This window comes from Pangasianodon hypophthalmus, chromosome 1, assembly GCF_027358585.1.
Source record: "Pangasianodon hypophthalmus isolate fPanHyp1 chromosome 1, fPanHyp1.pri, whole genome shotgun sequence".
NCBI lineage: Eukaryota > Metazoa > Chordata > Actinopteri > Siluriformes > Pangasiidae > Pangasianodon > Pangasianodon hypophthalmus.
Window position 1 is genome coordinate 19,304,222 of NC_069710.1, and position 11,622 is coordinate 19,315,843.

Sequence of the window (11,622 nt, forward strand, 5' to 3'; positions counted from 1 at the left end):
GCCAGGTTGGTCATTTAAAAAAAGAGAAACAAGAAATAACTAACCGGGTGGTCCTTGTCCAGTTGGCACCTGACATGGAAACACATTTTTAGCCAGCCAGTTTTCACTTTCTTCACTTTCGTGAGCGAAGTAAACCACAGTGGAAATGGCTCCAATTCAGAATTGTCCTTTCCACCTCTCTAAGCAGCATCCTTTGCACACTCAAGGTCATGAACTTCTCATAAAGGACCAGCAGGATGTGATGGAATAATAGCTCAAGAACAAGCCTGTTAACCAACCATAATATCAAGTGCACCACAGAGAAAGAGACATACAATTTGCCTTTTGTGTTTCATTTCCCCATTTGCTGACAGTCTGCGATATGTGAGATTTATGGAGGAGATCAGAGTGCTAGTTTAACCGATGAAGCGTTCAGTATTACAATAAGCTGCTGCTATGAATGCAGAGAAAAAGATAGAGGGAGAAAGATGTGATTATCTTTTTTACTCCCTCTCCAGGGTGTTATCATGCTAATTTAGAAAAGGGGGGAAAAACACACCGTTTGTCTGAATTGAAAATAGGACAGATGCCCACAGAGCACAAAAGCTTGGTTAACTGAGCATTTAACTTATTTTGTTAAAGAACAAATTGAAACACATACGGTGGCCGACAGTTAATTGGTAGTTGCTTTGAGCACAAAAGAAATGTAAAAGATATGCATAGCTGAGGCTTTTGTTGACTTCAAGACTAATTCCACCATAATGGTTGTTGATCTCAGTGCTTTTCTGTACAAAAACTCTGGGCCTGCCATACTGTCCATTCAAAACAGCAATTGATGAGCTTGAATACAAACTCCAGATGAGCCATGCAGTGACTTACAAAGAAATATATCTCAGGAAGACACTTGGCAGGCTACAGCCTTATCGAATCCTACTCCTCCCGTCCACAACTTTCCCTACTAGCCACCATTTATAAAATAATTGTGTGCTCACACTAGGCTAAGCAAGCACATATATATTCTAGCTGACTCACCAAGCAGATAGAGTTTGTGCACGCTCTGTCTCAGGACATATATGAAGATGATGAAGGCCAAAGATATTTCCAGGGGGAGGCTGACTTGATTTTTTCAGGGATTGCGGTACCCCCATAACACTGACATCCGCTGCCCTTGCTATTTCGGTATACCTTAGACGTAGAGCATCAGGGAGGGAGAGAGAAAGGAAGACTAAGCCGTGGGCTGTATATGAGGCAAACTGTTAGCGGTAATGGAATTGTGTGTGGTTGAGATCTGTCTATGGCAAGCTTTTCGTACGTCAGTGCGAGGCAGAAATCGTTCCCCTGGGACAAGTGGCTTGCCAGGACAGAGATAATGTGAGAAAGCAATAAAGAAAAATCAAATGAAGTTAGACCAGGGGTGCATACTATGTGTGTGCATGTGTGTGTGTTCTAGGTACAACAAATGGTTTAAACAGAAACAGACAAAAGGCATGAAAAACATTTAGTTGCACAACCACTCACATCTGCAAGCATATGTGCTCACACGCACACATTCACACTGAACTGAGTCATCATATGGTTAACAGGAGACACACTTGAGGAATGAAATGGGCATGGAGGAGGGGGAACCAAGGGGCCCTAGTGGTGTTTGGCCCTGTTCCAAGCTGAGATATGACACCGACTCCACCAGCCCCCACACGGGCCCTTTCCCCTTACAGCTAGCACTAAATATAGACCCTGTGCTTATAGTCTTCAGCATTCACAGAAACTTGAAGAGAGCTGAGTGGCTGCTAATCTTAAATCTGACCAAGTCCAAAATCAAATCTCTATTAGCACGCATCAGCCAGATCCTCCCGCCCCTCAAAATCCAGCGTTAGACTGAGGGCAGTGAGATCACAGCCTTGCTGCTGCCCCGCTGCTCCTCTGAGGACACATGTACCGACTCTCGCCAAGATTCTCTCCCTGAAGGTCAAATGAGACTTCTATTTTGGGAGGCCTGGGAAATTGGAGGGATTTACATAATGTGCGTACGGTCACACTAGATTCACGGTGAACAGCTAGCACGCCTCCACGAAAGGCCACACTCACAAATAAAACCGGAATGAAAATCTTGATACTCACATCAAAGCCCTTCTGTGTTGCTGATGAAACCCTGCCGTCCTGAATGAATGGGCTCTGATGATGCAGCTCTGCTGGATGGAGCTGCAGATTTAAGTGCAAAAAAAAAAAAAAAAACTTGTCTTATCTTGAGGCTTTTAATTTCCTGCTCCGTTTCACTTTTTAGAACCATAAAAAGGCTCATTTTAAAAACATGCAGGAAGGCAGTCAACTGTTCCTCACATAGTACTGTAGATATTTAAAATGCCGTGTTGAGCATTGTGCCAAAGCATCATTAAATCCTGGAATTCTAAATATAAAATGCAACGTTTAAAAAATGCGGGAAGTAAATAACAAAAAGCATAACAAAGGTTTCAGTAATGGTCAATGTGTTTTCCTGAGGGAAAAAAAAAAAAAAAAAACTCTCACAGAAGCTCTTCATCTTTGCGCTCTGTTCCTCTGCTTAAGAGGCAGCAGTTTTTTTGTTTTTTTTTTAAGCTCCTGAGAAAAATTTTAACTTTCCAAAAGCAACATGGGCATGTGCACGAACCTGATTTAAAAAAAAAAAAACCCGAGTTCTTTTGTTTGCACAGAGTGCTAAAAGAAAATATTTGACATACCGAAATACTGAAAACTGAGCTTTCACATTATAATGCCGGACCTTTCTCTTCACTTCCCAATACAATGACTTGAGTGCCGTATCAAGAACTTTAAAATAATTGATTATAACTAATAATAATAATAATAATAATAATAAAAACATGTTTTACTGTGTTTTATCTTGGGGCAAAAAAGCATGTGGAGATAACATTAGCTGCAGTCTAGCTCTGAGATTAAAAAGTTAAAGCTTCACAATAGCTGCAATGCAATCGGCTAATCAATGTGGGGGTGGGAAGAGCTGTTCCATTATAAAGTGTTTAAGAGATCATTTAGAGCATAAATCTGAGCCCCTCTAAACCTCTTTGGAGTAGATGAATCAATAACATGTATGCAGGCTCCACAACAAATAAGGATGCAGAATCGTACTCCTGCGGGTTCTGTTTCATATTCAGAGATGGAAGTAATTAAAAAGGGCCTCAGTAGGAGTTAGTAGAGGGTGAAGCTCGTTCTCACCCATAGCTAGCGGATTTGGCCCGTAATGTTGGCATACCAATGGAAGAGGTACAAAAGGCTACTTGTGTGGTGGAAGCAGGGAGCTGAGGATGCAGCTGAATGTCCAAGTGCAATGAAATGGAGTTAGTCATCACTCTGTAATCTAGTGCGAAGAGGAGCCAGGGGCAAAAAAACAAAGATGTGTCTGCGTGACTTAGCCAGCCTGCTGGTTCTAACTCAGTTTGATTTAGCTCTCACAACTCAGTTATCCAAACATTCTTAAAGATGACGGTTAGGCAAGGAGCTTGTTCTCTCTGTCACGCCAATCATTGTGTGCGAGTACGCGCACGCACGCACACACACACACACACACGTCACCCGAAGAACTGTAGCACCAAACTACTTTTGGATTTCACCAAAAGGGTTTAAAAAAAGAACAATAACAATTATATTCCTGCTTAGTTCAGACTTTTGGCACAGACAGAAGCTGTTTTCTCACACATATTTCAACAACCCTTTGGTCTGCCTCTTCCAACTTCACACCTAAACATACACCACACGTAAAGGAAATGAAAATACAGGACGATTTGAAGCACTGTGTTTCACAAGAGCTGCATCTCGGTCTCTTCATCTGTGATATTTGTTCATTTGCTGCCATTTCCTATGTACTGGGTATTAGGTGGTGCAGCTCCATCCAGCAGGCAGTGAGGCAGATGTCAATTCATTGTCCCCCTACTTCTGTGGTCAGAACGGGTTTGCCAGAACCACCAAACAATATGTTTGACAAAGGGGTTAAAGTTTCTGATAAATGGCTTACAAAACCCACTGGAAGCCAGCCAGTCTGTCCAAGAGCAGCATGGAAATGAGCACTGAGGTCTGTAACTTGTCCAAAGTGAAGTCTAGGACATAGTCTTGCTCTCTTTAACCTTGCCTAAAACTTGGCTTTCAATGCCTTTTCTCCTTTAGTAGTAATTATCATGTTGTTTTCCCTGACTCCTCAGCCAGACAAGAACAGGCTGAGACATACTGCGTAAAACTGAAACTTGTGTTACATACGCATTACCTCCTGAATGTAAGGAATTCATATTTTACCAATTAACTCAACAGTTTTAGATGATTACCTGTAAATAACTAGGCTGTTCTTTTAGATGTTTAATCCTTAAATAAAATAACTTCTACAATTTTAACTTCCACATTAAACAAAAAACAAACAAAAATCGGACACAAGTTCGAATCGTTTTGGGTGAATGTATGTATGTATGAATATATCCCCAAACACAGCAGTAGCTTCCTAAGCATTTCCTATGCAGCTTACAGTGGTAGCTTACAATGGCAGCAGTGTAATGTGTTTTCCCCACCCAGAGAGAGGAAGCCATGCTCGAAGGCCAAGACTAGCTGGTCGTGCCGTTTGCGCTGGCTCTGCTGCCCCGGTGTCACACTCAGGTTATGGATGATGTGGAGGCTCTACGTCTGACAGGTAATAATTCACTCCTCAGGGGGACAAGGCCCAGTACTGGACATGGGCAGCCATGCAGGAAAATGCTGCACTCTTGCCTCTTAAAAAGAAGTTTAAAAAAAAAAAAAAAAAAAAAAAAAAAAAAAACAGCTCCTGCTGCCTTTTAATTTCTCACCCCAGCTGTATCTGCCAGCTATTGGCCGCACAGTCTCTATGACAATCAGCGGGAAATATGAGGGAAACAGCACAAAGTGCTACAAATATTAAGAAGTGTGGCATGTGCCCTTTTCAGAATGCATTTTAACTGTCTGTTATAAAAAAAAAAGTGTTATAATGGCGCAAACAAGGTTCAAACATAAAATGTGTCAATCTGCAGCCTGATGGAAAGGAAGGAAAAGGAGAAAAGAATGGAGCAAAAAGATACTGAATGGTAGGTGGCTTAGATCAGTGCTCATAGCACCAAGCCTATTTCAGCAGTCATTACCCAAAGAGCCATTAGGAAGGCACAGTCATCCGCAACACACCGCCAGCGTAACATCATTTAGAGCAAAACTACAGCAGCGGAAATTGGAAGTAAAATTACACCCTGGGCTATATGCATCATTACCCACACTAGCAAAGGGCCTGGTGATGTGGAGCTTGGGAAAGATGGAAGCAAGTTTACAGTTTAAGAGAACGGGATCGCTCACCCTTCGTAAAACCTGACCATAAAGAACCTTAACTTTTTTTTACTGGAGTGCATTAATAATGCAGGAAATGGAGACATAAAAGACATAATGTTCAATTTTGCCACTGTTTTCTAACTGAAGAGCTGATCAGAAGGTCGTGAGTTCAAATCCCAGCACAACCGAGCTTCTACTGCTGGGCCCTTGAGCAAGGCCCTCAACTGCTCAGTTGTATAAATGACATAAACTTACATCACCCTGGATAAGGGCGTCTGCCACATGCATCTGCCGTAAATGTAAATGCCTGAGTGAAAAAAAAAAAATAAAAATAAAAAATCAGTCTGGCATCTCCAAGCACTGTAGTAATATCACAGTAGGGCTGAACAATATATTGAAATATTGTGTTGTGCATATCGCAAGGGCTTGCAATAACGGAATGACTTTAATACTTCAAAAAGACACAAAAGTCAAAGTTTTAGGGTGACTCAGATAGCAGAGAATGCCTTCCTTTCCTCAAAAGAACATTTAATGTATATGTTGGTTTTGTCATTTTCAGTTTTTAAATATAAATACACATAGCATTATCTTACCGCATAACGCATTATTTAACAAGTTATCATGTATCTTTTCGTCGATACCGTGCAGCTCTATATTACAGTTTGCTCTATTCCTAAATAAGTTGAGTACCTTGCACATTTTGTGTGACTAAAAGGATGGGAAAACAGCTCACAGGCGTTAACAAAAGTCTGAGCAGCTTTCTACCACTAATGTTCATGCTTACGCTGTGCGATAATGGGAATATCTTATAGATGTCAGGAAGTGGACATGATTAAATAGCAGGTCTTCCCTGGTGTACCATCAGACTCCTGCAACTGATCCAGAACGCAGCTGCACGACTTGTTTTCAACGTTTCCAAGTTCTCTAAGGCTTGACATCACCCTACTGCTACATTCCCTCCACTGACTTCCTGTATCTTTCCACATCAAAATGTAAAACACGGATGCTTGCCTACAAAGCTACACACGGACCCCCACCTACATGAAAGCACTTATCACACTCCACTCTGCACCACGATACCTTCCAGCCTCTAGCTGGTGTGACCCACCATCTCTCAAGATACAAGGAAGACATGCCTCATGGCTGTTCTCTGTCCTGGTACCAAGGTGGTGGAACAAACATCCTCTGGCTTTCTGAACGACTTAGGTCACTAAGTCACTGTGTCCTATTTAAACACTTAAATGAGCGTTAATAAAACGAAAAAAAAAATAAAAAAAAAACAGAAAAAAAAACATTGACTTGTACTGTTTTCATTGCTGCACTAACTCCTCTCTAACATCGTATCAACTTAATGGGTTTCTTGGATCCTGACCTATTTTACTAGCATGAGGACTTCTGTTAGTTGCTCTTGATAAGACTGCCTGCTAAATATATTTTAATATAAATACAAATTAAAGAAAACAAGAAGCGATGAGCTCTGTGACTATGTGACCGTTTGCTTTTCTCATGACTCTGCGATGACATCACTAGCTGATTTATACTTCTATAGGCATTGAGTGTTGGTGTTTGTGTAGGTGTCTGTCAAAACGAATATGTCCCGGCTGATTTATATTTCTACAGAGTTTTATATTCATATTTCTTCGCAGTAACATAAATCAGCCCTTTCATTTAGTAAATTAACAAGCCAATTCATTTTCTCAGCTGCTTATCTCATGATAAAGCACTCCCATACTGTCTGTTACATTACCTCTGTTAATGTAGTGGAAAATGTGAATTAGGACTTGCAATCATTAAAATAATCTAAATATGATATTCTATAAATATCAAAAAAAAGAAAACAACATTATGAAAGGAAGAAACAGAACTTCAGACTTTAAACCTCCATCTGAATCTGCTGAGTGTCTTATTCAGCCTCTTTCACTGTATGAGGCATGCAAAAGTAGAGAAATCATTTCAAAGATAAAATGCCATGATTTTACCATTACAAAGTCCACTCAGCTTATTCTCTGCATCAGGAGAAAAAAAAATGGCAGGATCTTTTTAAGAGCACTTATATAGCAATTATGGCTGAAGCACACTCTGTTAAAAACTGTTCTCTGACATGAAAAAGAGGGGAAAAACGTGCAAAAAATAGCTTAGAGCGCAGCAATCAATTTATCAGCTTATTCACTTAGAGAATGAGGAGACGGCTCTTTCTGTGACCTTAAGAAATGACTTGCTTTCCAGACTATTGCTGTGCAAAAAGAAATATTTCTCTCTATAGCGCTTTTGTGCGGGTTTGAGAGTCCACAACTGATACACATCAACTACAAACAACAACAAGCAACGACAGTGCATCAGGTAACACCTGAACACGGGTTCAAGCTTCCTTTTCGGTTAATGTACCACAGTGGACTGAATGATGATGATGATGGCGTGTGTGTGTGTGTGTGTGAGAGAGAGAGAGTGTGTGTGTGTGTTGGTGGTGGTGGGGGTGCATTAAATAAACCCAACGTCAAAAATGACAGTGCACACAGAGAAGAGAGGGAACAGTGAGCGTTATTTGGCTCCATGTCTGCTCTTCCATCAGCGACGAGTATGCGTGACAGGATGCGTGACGGGATGCGTGACAGCGCGCGCCACACGCTGCTACCCGTTTAACAGCGTCTTCAAACTTACCTCAGACAATCTGTTCATTAGTAAAACTATTTCGAGCACACACACACACACACACACACGTCATTTGATTAGAAGAACCTAAGGCTTTTCCATGCCTGGACAGCATGATCAAACTGCGCTCAGAATGCGCTCTGATCTCCTTCATCCACACAGCAGTGCCAGCTGGCATAGTGTCCATAGTGTCACCGCTGCAACTTCATCACCTCCGTTTCCTCTGCAAAAAAAAAAAAGCAAACACTCTCCTCTAAAAACACAGACGCCTGTTTCTCATCAGCACGAGCGCCGAGATTTCTCCGCGCAAACACTGCACCATGATGAGCTGCAAACAATAGGCGCGTGCAAAAAAATCAGGGAGCGCAAGCGACACCATTAAATCCGGGTAAAATGAGGGGTTATGGAAAAGGAAAACAATGCCACGCTCGAACAATATAACACACACCTAAGCAGCCTGCTGTGCTCCTAGGAGCCAGACTGGTGCAGCTCTGTGCAGGACTTTAAATCGCAGTGCTGAGTGCAAGACAGGCTTTGTGTCGCGCAGCACTGCAAAACAGCCGAGCTCAATGAAATCGCTTCATTCCCACTGAAAAAACACGATCTGCTCAGAAACACACCCGACACACACACAGCTGAATTCCCATTCCCCGAGTTACTAATGAAAAACAATAAAAAACTTCCGACAGTAGAATAAAAACAGGCCATTTACCTTGTTTTTTCCCGCTGTGTGCAAGCTGAAGGTTGACTCCGTGCAGAGAACAAGGCTGACCGCAAAAACACGTCATTAAAAAGCACAAAGATGTGAAGTGTTAGAGTTTTCCCACGCGCTTTACGGATTTTTCTTTTCTTTACTTCAAACAGACAGCGTTAGTGTACACACACGCCTACAACGCGAAGCCAGACTGCGCTCGAGCGACTCGATGCCGTGGGCGTGTTCTACTAAAACCACGCCCACGGCTATTGACTCACACGGCGTCTGTCCAATGGAAAGCTGAGAAAGTCTTTCATCTAATTCTCTTTCAAAGTTTCTCCTCAGCGTTTCTGAAGCCGATTCGGACGGTAAGAAAGAAAAAAAACACACACAGAGGGTATGAACGTGTTTATACACACAACGTGGGTTTAAAAAAGATGTGGATACGTTGAAGCAGGACACAAACTTAATATTTTGACATACTGTTTAGTACAATTTGTAGTTTTACAGTCGTATGTTAAGGGAAGGGTGAAGTAGGCTAATGTAAGACTAGCTGAGGTAAATGATAATCTCCAGACACAGCATGTATAGCTACCTGTACAAACAGTGAAACTATTTTGACCACATCTTGGTTAGACAAAATGTCTCTGAGTGAATTGCAGTGGCGGGCAGCACTATGGCACTGCGTTGCCACCTCACAGCTCCAGCGTCCCAGAGTTTTGCATGTTCTCCCAGTATTTGCATGGGTTTCCTCTGGGTTCTTCAGTTTCCTCCTACCTCCCAAAAAGCATGGCTATCCTCTCACCCTAGGATATACTCTGGATTCACTGTGACCCTGATCAAGCGGTTACCGAAGATGAAAAAATAAATTGCAGTGGCTTTCATAAAATGTCTAAGTAGTTTTTAATGAACCAGCTTTCCAGAGATAAATGCTTTTCCAATGGACAGCCCTCATGTCGGCTCTAATTCAGTCCATGATGGGGAAGAGCCATTGAGTTCTAAATCTCTAAACCATTTTACATTCAAAAAGCCTGCTGTTAGTCATGCTTCTTAAACTGTGACCTTTATAATCAACTAACTAAAAATTCTATCTAAAGGCAATAAGGCAACAAAAGCTCTAGACAAAAGATTACACTTTTTTCCTGTCACAGGCTTATAAAATCAGCCGCTGAAGAAGTACATTTAAATATTATCATGTGCCGCAGCCTAATCACAAGCTCACTAAGTTGTGATTGAATACCCAGGATAAGGCTACTGCAATTTTCTCTGTAGGTCATAGGAAAATAGAAGGACACAAGGTAGTGCAGGGAAAGGCAGTACTATACCATATACATATTTAGGGCTTATTTTTCCTCTTTTCTACAAAGTTGTGGAACAAAGTTACATACAGTAAAAAAAAAAAAAAAAAATCTAATATGGTGCTGGTGAATTCAATCAGAAGAGCAAATATTGAGACATCACAGAGCATTTTGAGAAACGTCTTTTCTCAAAAACTCATCGGCTATTCAGAAAGGAATGTGTCCAATACTGAACTGTTATGTTTAATGTCTTCATAAACAGTATGTTGTATAGGAATTGTGTACCCAAGTGTTGTTTTTGCTTCGTGTTTTTCATGGTCGATAAACCCACAGTGGGGTTTTAGAATTATTTCCCGATAGATTTATCCGAGTAATTTTCTTTGGCAGCTTCGCTTTTTCCTGTGAGCCCAGTTTTTGTGGAGAAGAGAAAGTGCTCCAAATGATTCCACAGCAGGCTTTGCTTGTGATACTCAGAATCAGTTCAGTTCAGAATTTTGGCACTTCAGTCACTAACAGCCTCAATTTCAGATGATTTCTTCTAACATAACTCCCAGTAACTAGTAACTTCCAGTGACAGCTATATTGTGTTCCTCGAAAATCTTTAACATTTATGAGGGGCGTCTGCTTTATCTGCTTCAAAATGGTGTTGAATTAAAAACATGTATGTCTAAATTAAAACTATTCATTTACCTACACAGCACAGCGGAGAATGATCATAGTAATACTTGAGTGAAAAGTAAATGCCCCATAAACACAGCGTTTATGTAAACGCTCCATAAACACAATGAATATGAGTTGTAGTTGTTATTCACACACACACAGCCACATGATAACAATAACCACATTCATACACTGTCCATTTGCAGGAAATAGATAGGAATAGCTAGAAGTTTCTGTCACCTGAGGCCTCATTACTGGGGAAATTATCCAGTGGCTAGAACCCATATACCCACCCAGAGGACATTATTTAAGGAATATGTTAAAGAATAAGATATTTAAAGAATAAGATATTTCAGGCAATAAACTTCTAGGTCTAACCATAGATATACAGAGTATGTGTGAAAGTTTGTGGGCTAAACAAAATAGTTATATTTCCAGCAAAAACTGTGTACACTAGAATCATAGAATTGCTATTGTTTTACAAAATAAGAACTCATCTATTCAGTCTATATTATTAAATTCTAGATAACCAACAAACTAATGTTCTAAATTCTTGAAGAATATACAAATCTAAATTCAGGAAATCTGTCAGAGCCATGTCACACAGAGATTCAAGGGGTTTATTGTCATATGCACAGTGAAAACACAATGGTTAGACCATACAATGAAATTCTTACTTTGCACGTCTCCCTAAGAAAGAAGAAGAAGGAGAAGAAAAATATGGATAAAATATAATGTATATAATATATAAAAATATAAAAATATACAGACCCTGAGTTGGTAAGTAAGGTGCTCTGTGCATTGTGTACACATAGGCTTAGACATAGTAAGTTCTATTATCTCTTAAATACTTCTCATGAGAAAGGAATCACGGACTATCACTATCCATCCATTCATCCATTTTCCGTACTGCTTATCCTACACAGGGTTGCAGAGGACGCTCTGAACAGGGTGCCAACTCAAAGCAGACTGTATCACTAAATAAAGTTTAAGAGTTTTTTTTTTTTTTGATAGGTTTCTTCAAAACTATTATGCTTT

At 40.6% G+C, this 11,622-nt stretch overlaps 1 protein-coding gene across 6 annotated transcripts in view; it reads right to left on the minus strand.

The window, feature by feature from the left end:
- The window catches only part of sema6e (sema domain, transmembrane domain (TM), and cytoplasmic domain, (semaphorin) 6E), a 123,331-nt gene extending 114,458 nt beyond the window's left edge, over positions 1-8,873 (minus strand). For 3 of the 6 annotated variants that reach the window (XM_034303584.2, XM_034303580.2, XM_034303571.2), the window contains exon 1: positions 8,645-8,871. The gene's annotated coding sequence lies outside the window, so the exon portion shown is untranslated. Of the gene's footprint in view, positions 1-2,097; positions 2,179-8,644 lie in introns of all 6 variants that reach the window. The other 3 variants (XM_034303574.2, XM_034303576.2, XM_053232216.1) reach the window with 3 other exon arrangements.
- Positions 8,874-11,622: the final 2,749 nt, after the last annotated feature.